This window comes from Ahaetulla prasina, chromosome 5 (assembly GCF_028640845.1).
Source record: "Ahaetulla prasina isolate Xishuangbanna chromosome 5, ASM2864084v1, whole genome shotgun sequence".
In the NCBI taxonomy this organism is placed as follows: domain Eukaryota; kingdom Metazoa; phylum Chordata; class Lepidosauria; order Squamata; family Colubridae; genus Ahaetulla; species Ahaetulla prasina.
Genome location: NC_080543.1, coordinates 25,298,497 through 25,310,304, shown reverse-complemented (window position 1 = coordinate 25,310,304; position 11,808 = coordinate 25,298,497).

Below are 11,808 nucleotides of genomic sequence, written 5' to 3'. Positions count from 1 at the left end.
CTCCAAGATGTCTGTTTTGGGTTCTTATGAGCTATGAAATGTTTGAAGATAAACCAGAATTGTGGTCTGTGTAGCTGAAGATCAGCATGGATTCAGTACAGGGATTCCTCGCTCACTTAATAACCCTAACTAGAACTGGCAACTCTGTCACCAAGCAACATAGTCATTAAGTGAAATGTCATGTGACCACTCTACTTAGTGGCAGCAGTTCCAGGTAAGCATAAGATAAAGTTGTCTTAAGTGAAGTATCAAAATGTTGTTCTTGATTATACCTGGTGCATTATATTGTTATGTATTATGATAGATCAAATTAAATCTTCATCTCTATCAAAATACATATATTTTTTTTAAATACACATTTTATTAGCTATGTTAAAATAAAGAATACTCAAAGTGCTAATGGAATACTTAAGGTAAGTACTTACCGTATTTTTCAGAGTATAAGATGCACTTTTTCCCCACTAAAAGAGGCTGAAAATTTGGGTGCAACTTATACTCTGAATGTAGCCCCACCCTCCCACCAGCCCTCACCTTCAGCCTCTGCGCGTCCTCTTCCTAACTGCAGAGATTGCCACCAACAATGGCTTGTATTTTTGGGCGACGTGCGTCGCGTTTTCAGCCTCCAAACGCTCCGTTTGAGAGCCGTTCAAGGCTGGCTGCAGGGATCGCCAAAGCACATCGCCGCCAATCGTCGTCCAAAAACGCAACACGTTTGGAGACTGAAAATGCGATGCTCAGTGCCCAAAATGGCTACCTGGAACCGTTCTTGCCTTCTCTTACCCCTTCCGTGCTTCACCTGCTTTACTCATTGGAGCTCCCTCTGACGATCAGCTGGGCTTTTGAAGCTGTTTTTCAGCCCCAACGAGGTGCTTGCAAGTAAAGCAATCTTCCGCGCTTTGCCTGCTTTTCTCATTGCTGCTGTCTCCGATGATCAGCTGTCCTTTAGAATCTATTTTTCAGTTTTTGAGCCCCCGCTCAAAACCAGCAGACTAATGTGCTGAAGCTGACCAGGCTAAGGATGCTAGTCAGATGAAAACCTGGTAGGCAGAATTTTTTTTTCCTATTTTCCTCCCCAAAAACTAAGGTGCGTCTTATACCCTGGTGCGACTTATACTCCGAAAAATATGGTAAGTGTAAGGTAAAGGACTTGAATTCCCCCATCCACCTATCTCACCCCCATCTTTTCCCTTTTGGCTGCCCACAGCCCTTCCTAATGTGCCCTCAGTGAAATAAGAACCTGGCTGGCATATGAAAAAGGTTTCTGGCCAGTGTGCGAAAGAACATCCCAGCTGATAGAGTAGTAGCGTGCGATGCAGTGGGTGTGGTGACACAGGGGAGGGATGGGCAGCTGCTGGCAGCAGGTAGGCAGCCGAAAGTTCAGAAATGCAGGTGAATCTGAAATTTGGTTCAGATGAATGCAGGGCACACTGAAAGAGATGAAACTTTGATGGCTCCTCATAAGTCCCTTCGTTCAGCACCATCATAACTTCAAACGGTTGCTGAGCAAGTGTTTGTGAAGTGAGAACTACCTGTATAGCTTAATCGCAATGAGTCAGAAACCAGGAATGCAAACTGTTCAGGAAAAGCCAGGGTGGTGGCAAGAGGTCAGAAGAAGCCTTTGAGGTTGAGAATCCAGAAATTGGAGAATGAGAAAAAGGAACATCAACAACGATGAGGCATTAGAATTGTTTCATAATAAGTTAACTGCTAAGTGGTGTATCCACAGTTACAGCTTTACTCTTATTTGGGAAACTTGGGGGCTTTAAATTACTTGTTCTTTTTGCCCCGGTATGCTAGCTGTGACAGGGTGAGAAATTGGCCAGCTGTAGCTACAATTTGGATATGTCTTCTATTTCTGAACCTGGACAGAAGAAGGGAAGATGTTCTGCAGCATGGGATGTCCAATAAGATCTCCCTGATCACTGAGACATCATTACTATCACACTTACATGTTAAAGGGTTCAGTGATGATGAGAATTGGAGAGAGAAGCCAATGAGTTGTCCATGAGATTAATGTGTTACATTTTTGCTAACAGCGTTAGCAAAATATGGATAAAAATTTTTGCTTTCATAAATAACCCTTTATGGGTTTATTTAAATGGACTAGTAATGACATCAGTTGTGGTTTCTTCTTACAAATACTATTTTCATAGGTAGTCCTGTTAAATTGGGTATGTTCCAAGTTGGTTTTAAGAAATGTTGCATTTTTATTAGCTGCAATGAAGTTTGAAAAGAATTTATAACTTCTTCAGGCAAATGGAAAAACTTACAAGAAAAACCTAAAGCATTTTCATTAATAACATTTCAGAAATAAGAATAGGAGTCACAATATTCTTCTATTAAGCATTTTAGGTATCATTTTAGTAGGATAAGAAGGCTAGCAATTGTTAAAGTCTGAAGTTAAATTGAAAAAATAACATTAACTTTGTATACATTCTATACTGCTAGCATGCTCATGAATCCAGACAATTTTGCATTCGATAACAAATCATAGTTTATTTTAGTGCATGGACCCATCAATTATTTAATTCTAGAATATTTAGAACAGTAACAAGGTAGATTTTTCTGAATTTTGTGACGAATTAGCTTCCTACACTTTTTTTTTTTGCCTGCACCTCAGTTCTCTAGCCGTTTCATAACATTACTATGAATAGCCGCTTGATTTGAATCCTGTAAGTTTGTGGAGAGAAAATTACTAGTCTCCCTTTCTGTTTGCAGCCCCCTCTTAATTCAGGAAGGGCGCTGAATCTCTAGGAATGCTTTTTCAAAGGGCACAGTAGGCTGTGTGGAGGAATGGGTGGGAAAGTTTCCTTCCATAAACATTCTTAAATCATCTTAGAATCCAAGCCATTGTTCTGTACAAAGCAAACTTGCCTTTAATGAAAACATTTTGAAAAATGCAGTGATATTGGCAGATAATCAAACATGTCATTCCAAACATATTTCCCCCAAATACATTTTTTTGTTGTTGAAATGATAGTAAATTTAGAAAGTCATATGGCATAAATTACTTTTACTTGTTATCTTCCCAACCAATTTAATGAATTTTGAGCAGGAAACAATATATATATAGTCAATGTTAGAGCAAAAAGAGCTCTGAATATATTTACAAATTATATTAACATTTCAAAGGGGCCTCTGGTGGCTCAGACTGCTAAGACAGACTGTTATTAACACAGCTGCTTGCAATTACTGCAAGTTCAAGTCCCACCAGGCCCAAGGTTGACTCAGCCTTCCATCCTTTATAAGGTAGGTAAAATGGGGACCCAGGTTGTTGGGGGCAATAAGTTGACTTTGTATATAATATACAAATGGATGAAGACTATTGCTTAACATAGTGTAAGCCGCCCTGAGTCTTCGGAGAAGGGCGGGATATAAATGCAAATTAAAAAAAACAAGTATGTTCCCATTAAAATTATGCCAAATCCCTAAGGAATCTCAGGGCTGAATAGATAAAATGTATTTAAAGATATTTAATCAAACTGGTAGAGAACTGCAATGCTACAGTGCTACCAGACTGGCTTCAGACAGGCATTTGGCATGGAAATGGCCTTAGTTACCTTGATAGATGATCTGTTTATTTTTTATTTTATTTATTTGTCACAACATTATATACAGGAACATATATTGAAAGGAAACAATAGGACAGGAACGGTAGGCACTTTTGTGCACTTATGCACGCCCCTTATAGTCCTCTTAGGAATGGGGTGAGGTCAATGGTAGACAGTTTTTGGTTAAAGTTTTTGGTGTTTGGAAGCCGTACGGGTCTGGATGGGGAGGAACAGGTTCAAGCTCAATCCCTCCAAGACGGAGTGGCTGTGGATGCCGGCACCCCGATACAGTCAGCTGCAGCCGCAGCTGACTGTTGGGGGCGAGTTATTGGCCCCAAAGGAGGGAGTGCGCAACTTGGGTGTTCTCCTGGATGCACGGCTGTCGTTAGAAGATCATTTGGCGGCCGTCTCCAGGAGGGCCTTTCACCAGGTTCGCCTGGTGTGCCAGTTGCGCCCCTTCCTTGATCGGGATGCCCTATGCACAGTCACTCATGCTCTTGTTACCTCCCGCCTGGATTATTGCAATGCTCTCTACATGGGGCTCCCCTTGAGATGCACTCGGAGGCTTCAGTTGGTCCAGAATGCAGCTGCGCGGGTGATAGAGGGAGTCTCACGTAGCTCCCATGTGACACCTCTCCTGCGCAGACTGCACTGGCTTCCTGTTGCCTTCCGGGTGCATTTCAAGGTTCTGGTTACCACCTTTAAAGCGCTCCATGGCTTGGGACCTGGGTACTTACGGGACCGCCTTCTGTTACCGCATGCCTCCCACCGACCCGTACGCTCGCACAGAGAGGGCCTTCTCAGGGTGCTGTCCGCCAGACAATGTCGGCTGGCGGCCCCCAGGGGAAGATCCTTCTCTGTGGGGGCCCCCACTCTTTGGAATGAACTTCCCCCTGGTTTACGTCAAATACCTGACCTTCGGACCTTCCGCCGCAAACTGAAAACATATCTGTTTGTTCGTGCGGGGCTTTCTTAAATTGTTTAGTTTTAAATTTTAAGCTTCTCTCTGGTTTTAATTGGGGTTTTTAGATTCTTAACTATTTTAATTTCGGCCACACTGTATAATAAGTTTTTTAATTTTATTTTAACTGTACATTGTTTCTTTTTATTTTGGCTGTACACCGCCCTGAGTCCCTCGGGAGAAGGGCGGTTTATAAATCTAATAAAATAAATAAATAATAAATAAAATAAAGCTTTTAGGAGTTGGAGAGGAGACCACTGAGTCAGGTAGTGTATTCCAAGCATTAACAACTCTGTTACCCGTGTCCCTCCTGGATGGTGCTGGCCACCCGGGAGGTTACACGAGGCTGGCTCCAGGAAGTCACCAACGCTTCTTTGTTGGAGGGTGTCTTCCCCGCTGCTTTGAAAGAGGCGGTGGTGAGGCCCCTCCTTAAGAAGCCCTCCCTGGACCCGGCTGTTTTAGCTAACTATCGTCCAGTCTCCAACCTTCGCTTTTTAGCGAAGGTTGTTGAGAGTGTGGTGGCAAATCAGCTTCCTCAGCACCTGGAGGAAACTGTCTATCTGGACCCGTTCCAGTCCGGCTTCAGACCCGGTTACAGCACTGAGACGGCTTTGGTCGCGTTGGTGGATGACCTCTGGAGAGCCCGGGACAGGGGTTGTTCCTCTGTCCTGGTTCTATTAGATCTCTCGGCGGCTTTTGATACCATCGACCATGGTATCCTGCTGCGACGGTTGGGGGGATTGGGAGTGGGAGGCACCGTGTACTGGTGGTTCTCCTCCTATCTCTCTGACCGTTCGCAGACGGTGTTGGCAGGGGGGCAGAGGTCGACCCCAAGGCGCCTCACTTGTGGGGTGGCTCAGGGTCTGTCCTCTCGCCTCCTGTTCAACATCTATATGAAGCCGCTGGGTGAGGTTATCCGTGGTTTCGGGTGGATTACCACCTGTACGCTGATGACACCCAGCTGTACATTTCACCCGAACCACCCCAATGAAGCCGTTGAGGTGATGGGCCGGTGTCTTGAGGCCGTACGGGTCTGGATGGGGAGGAACAGGCTTCGACTCAACCCATCCAAGACAGAGTGGCTGTGGGTGCCGGCTTCCCGGTACAGTCAGCTTACACCATCGCTGACTGTGGGGGAGGAAGTACTGACCCCCAGGGAGGGAGTGCGCAACTTAGGCGTTCTCCTGGACGACCGGCTGTCCTTAGAGGATCATTTGACAGCCGTCGCCAGGGGAGCTTTTTATCAGGTCCATCTGATTCGCCAGTTGCGCCCTTTCCTTGACCGGGACGCCTTACGCACGGTCACTCACGCCCTCGTCACTTCCCGCCTGGACTATTGCAATGCTCTCTACATGGGGCTCCCCTTGAAGAGCACCTGGAGGCTCCAGTTAGTCCAGAACGCGGCCGCGCGGGTGATAGAGGGAGCACCGCGTTGCTCCCATATAACACCTATCCTGCGCGGCCTGCACTGGCTACCGGTAGTCTTCCGGGTGCAATTCAAGGTTTTGGTTACCATCTTTAAAGCGCTCCATGGCTTAGGACCGGGATACCTTCGAGACCGCCTTCTGCCACCGATTGCCTCCCAACGACCTGTGCGCTCCCACAGAGTGGCCCTCCTCAGGGTGCCGTCGACCAAACAATGCAGGTTGGCGACCCCCAGGGGGAGGGCCTTCTCTGTGGCGGCACCAGCCCTGTGGAATGAGCTTCCTCCTGGATTACGACAACTCCCTGACCTCCGGACCTTCAGACGTGAACTGAAGACTCTATTATTTCAGCGCGCGGGACTAGCCTAAGAATAAAAATGTTTTAAACAAATTTTAATGGGGGTTTTATTGGTTCTTATTGTTTTAGTGATCAGGCCTTGATAATATTTAGTTTTAATCTGGGTTTTAAAAGTCTATTTATTATATTGTTTTATATTGTTTTAATATGCCTGTGAACCGCCCTGAGTCCTATGGGAGATGGTGCGGTATATAAGTTTAATAAATAAAATAATAATAATAAATAAATAAACAACTCTGTTACTGAAGTCATATTTTCTGCAATCAAGATTGGAGCGGTTAGCATTAAGTTTAAATCTATTGTTTGCTCTTGTATTATTGCTATTGAAGCTGAAGAAGTCTTTAACAGGAAGGACATTGCAATAGATGATTCTGTGTGTTAAACACAGGTTTAACGTTCATATTAATATTCAAGAATCTCTCAGATTTTTTATAGTGTTGACTAGGGAATAATGATAGCTGAGATGAGAGACCTATTCAGTATTACCTCCAATTCTACTACTTGGGATGATATCAGAAGATGGTTTTGGAAGACCTTCAGTAAGTCCTCAGTATTGACCTGTTTCTGAATCCAGCAAGGGTCCATTATCTTTAAAATTATCTAATTATTCTATGGACTGAGAAAGTTGACATGAGTCTGGAGTCAGATTTTAACAATATTTTGATTTATATTCAGTTGTATTTCTTTCTCCAATGTCAGGGTTACACATCTTCAGGCTGGTGAGGATTGGATACGGGAAAACAAGCTAAAAGCTGAATATGGACAAGATTGAGTTGTTGCTGATTTCAGAGTCTTAAGTTTAGAATTCAGATGATTTGTCTGTTATGGATGGAGTCACACTGTTGCATAAGTGAATACATTTATAACTTCAGGTATTGTCTTGGAGCCAGCACTGTTGCTGGACAATATAGTAACTGTAGCAAGGAGGGGCGATTTATCAGGGTAGTGCCCATACTGTATCTTGAGTAACAAAAAAAACCTAACAGTCTTCAGGGGAAGCAAGGGAGTGGAAATGATGTTAAATTGTGTAATTCGAATTCCTGAAGAATAATTAATGGAAGCACGTATATATAGCAAAACCTGAATCACTGAGTTTTATAGTCTGGGTTTTCCATCTGTGACTTAAACTTTCCACTTTCCACAAAACAAAATCCCTGTGAGTATTTAAGATTGAAGCAATGGTGCTTCCCTTCACTCTGGATTCAGTATTTGCTGATTCTGTAATGTTTGGAGGTTTAGAAGGCTGATTAGTTTGTATTAAGAACTGTGGATGAGATCTATGACAAATAAAATGAGATGTAAAATATACCTATTATGGTTATAAAGGGCCCCCTAGTGGTAAAGAAAACACGTGTTTCAACAGTCCTATACAGACATTACTCAATTTATAAACTTTTGAGATATGAACTTTCATTGATACAAACAAGTCTGTCTGCAACTCCATCCAAAAAGTTTCTAGGAGCGGGAAAAGGCAGGAAAAAATTAGTTTCCAGCATGCGACTTATGTAAGTGGTGCACCAGAAACTAACCTTTTCCCACCTTCCTCGTGTATACTGTTCACAGATCTATTTGTATACTGTAAGATAAGAACTGTATTGTGCATATTTCTAATGCTTGTTGGACTTGCGGACGTATGAACTCTCAGAATGTGGCCCATTTGTAAGAAGAGTACTACCTGTACTGTATCAACATTTCTCAATCTGGTGTCTTTCAGAAATGTTGAATTAATCCATAGCCAGCAAAGCATGTCATCTAAAGATTATGGGAGCTGAAGTTCCAGATATCTCCTGTGCATCGGACAGGGGAAAACTATATAATGGCTCAATTAAAAAAAAAAGTTTTTTATTTTTTAATAAACACACACAAACAGACAATGCATTTTTTCTGAACAGAGTATTGGCCGAGTCCCAAATTTATACAGCTTTTAGTTATCTTCCAACACAATTTATATATTTCACTTTTTGCCATAATAGTCTTTCTCTCTAATTTTTATTTTATTTTCCTTATTTCTATTATATAATTAATATTATCTTTTGCACCAATCTCTAATCCTTAATCAATTTTTTTCCTCTCATTACTTCCTCCAAATTAAACCCTTTAGTTTTAAATCAATCATTTTTCTAATATTTGACCCTGACTCTAAGTCATCCTATTCAGATATTGTCCATTATTCCCTTTTCATCTCATTATATAATTTCAAGTATTTTCCTTAAATTCCATTATTCCAATCACAAAAATTGGTATTCATAGAGTTTTACATATACTACTTATTCCTATACTACAATCAAATACCTTACTAAAACTCACTTTATTATATAACATTAAAATCATTCATTTCCATTGTTTTTTGAACTAAGTTAATCTTCACAATATAATATGATTTCAAATATTTTTTGATTTATATAATATGATTTCAAATATTATAGATTTCATGTTTGCAATTAAATACATTTCAGGTAATATTCAACTGTATTTCAATTTTTTTTAATGATACTAATATATAAAAATTTTAATTAAGTTTAGAGTCAGTTTGGTCTAGCAGTTAAAGCACCAGGATTGAAATTGGGAGACTGAGAGTTCAGTCCTCCCTTGGGTATAAAAGCCAGGGGAGTGACCTTGAGTCAGTCACTCTCTCTCAGCCCAACCAACCTCACAGGATTATTGTGGTGAAAATAAGAGGAAGGTATATTAGATATGTTTGCCATCTTGAGTTATTTATAAAAATAATAAAGGTGGAATAAAAGTAAATAAAATTCAGAACATTAAGCATTGTTCTTCATTAAAAATTGTTCAGTTAATTTTCTTTAAGTGCTAAATAATATAATAATCTGAAGAAATATGGTATTGTGGTTATATGGTTGTAGTGTTATAGTAATAAAGTGTCATTAACATAGAATTTTACAGTGATGAGGAGGTGGGGTTCACAACTGCTCTTTACTGATCATAACATAAAATGACCAGTTTTTTCACCATTTCTGCATATTTGGTTGTTACTGAACTCTTCTAGTAACTAAATTCTAGTTACTAAACTCCAAATTCTGTTTTCAAATTAATTTTACCAGCATAGATCCCATCAGCATATGGGAAGGTTATTTTTAAGCAGCACAGTATATTGGTATGCATTTGTTTTTACTTAATTACATTTCTCATATCTATGATAAGTCACTCTCATTACATTTGCAAATAATTTTCTCTGTAACTCCTAATTATCTTCTAGTTAGTGAAGAACTAATAAAATATGAACTTTTAGCTAAATAATAAAATATCCACCATATGGACAAGTACAATTTCAGTAATAGAATAATTTAGCTTTATAAGACTGGTTATTTCAAGTGCTGAGGCACAATCTGTCCGGAAGATTAGATTCACGGTGTACATGCAAGAACATCTTGTCTGGGATACTGCTATTAGTAGTTCCTTATGAAATAATTTGGAATATTATCATTTTTATATTCTTTTTAAAATAATATACAAATTTGCATATTTAGTTTTGAATAACTAGTATGTGAATCCAGTCACTCTGGATTTTATGCCATATCAAACTATACTTTATTCAATTATAGTTTATTAATTACCAATCAAACTATATACCATCTATGTTTCTGTGCCCATCCTTGGCACATACCAGGTTTTCTGCACACCTGATTCATGTAGAAAATAAACTAATTTTCAAAATGGAAATTTGTCATGCTATGAAACAAAATGCTAGCTTCTAACATGGTTTTCACTTTCAAGAAAGCCCCTGGATCCTACACAGGTTTATGACTTTTTTACAGATAAAAGTTATTGGCAGTTATAATCATATTAAAACGGCAGAAGCAATAACCTTGAAGAGGAGGAAGAATAATCTCAATTAAGATTATGGTCAGATAAAAGAAATCTGAATCTTTTTCAACACCACAGTTCAAAAGTTCAAAGTTCTTTCTACCTTGCTTCTTCAAAGACCAGTTTTTGCTTCCTACAGTGTCACAGATAGAGAATTGCTTGTACAATTCTGATTTTGGAACTATGGACACATCACATCTGAATATCTTCTTCCAAGACCTTCACAACTGCTCTCCCAAGTGCTATTCTGTGGTTATGTTTTGACTGCTTGTTGCTTTATTAGTGATGGCTGATCCTAAAAGGCAGAAGCTATCTACCACTTCGATATGAATTCTAAGGCTGGTTGCTATACCCATTGGTATTAGTTTGGTCCTCTTTAATTTTAGGCCATGTAGAAGATAGTTTCTTAGCAAACAAAGTTGGAAGTGATGTAAGAAACTGGAAACTGACAGAATTGAAAGAAAAAAGAATGGACACAGGTAAGATAATGAAACCTTGGGGTCTGGTATCAATGCACGACATTTTATTTTGAATATAATTAAGAAGACAAAGTAGGTTTACACAGAACATTAAGACCAAACCAACCAAATAATATTTTAATATAGGTGTAACATGGAACTGGGTCAGTAAGTGTAATCTTCCCCAAAAAAGAAAAGGGATTTCCAATTGGTTCTTTGAACTGGCTCAAAATCAGCTCTGAGCCTCTGCCCTTCCATGACATTATTGGCAATATCCAATAGATTTGATCTTTTTTTCTCCTGACTCTTTACTGGTTTATCTGAGATTGCAGCAAAGCTCTTTTCTCCTTTTACATTGCTGCAGCTTGTGGGTGGTTTGTTTCTAGTTGACAGGAACTCTTGCTTTCCTCCTGTTTCCATGTTCTGGCCCTAGTACCATATGTAAGTATTTAACTTGTATGTCTTCTCTTCTGCACTCCAGTCACAATGTGCAGCCATGATGAAAAGCAGTGGGAAAAGTAAATGGTTGCAAAAACCCAAGAGCCTTTGTCTTTTCTCCTTCACAGCTTAGAAGATGATTTTAAATTAGGGTAGGAAATGCAAATTTGAAGCTAGAAAGCCTTTCCTTAATGCAACTGTTGTCATTCCCCAGCCCCCCCCCCATCCCCCCACACTTTTGAGACATGACCAAGTGATCAAATTCAAAATGAATTGAAAATGTTAAGAGGGAGTATGGGAGGTAGATGATGGGAAATACTACAGTAATGACTTCTTTGCAATCCCCTATTGGTCAACTAAAAGTGGGTACTGGGTGACTCAGGGTGTTCTGTAGAGTTTTGAGCATTTTGAGAATGAAAGAAGTGAAAATGAATGAAGATTGGGCTTGATTTGAAAGCTCCTGAAAGAAAAATCAATACTGTTTACATAATTTAATCACAATGGATCAAGAATGCTGCAACTGCATTCTAATGCTTAGCCCTTTGGCCTAGATGAGATCATATTCAGAATATGCTAGACATAATGCAGGTGAATGAGTTGGTCAAAAGATATTCTGAAGTGCACAGATTATAAAGTTAGTCTTCACATAGTAAAAATAAACCACCTCATATTGTATTAAATCCGTTTGTTATTAAAACAACGAATGGATAGTTGCAATATCTCTACCCCAAAGACATTCATTTCTAGAAAAGGGCAGAAGAAATTAAACAATGACCATATTATAAATACAGCT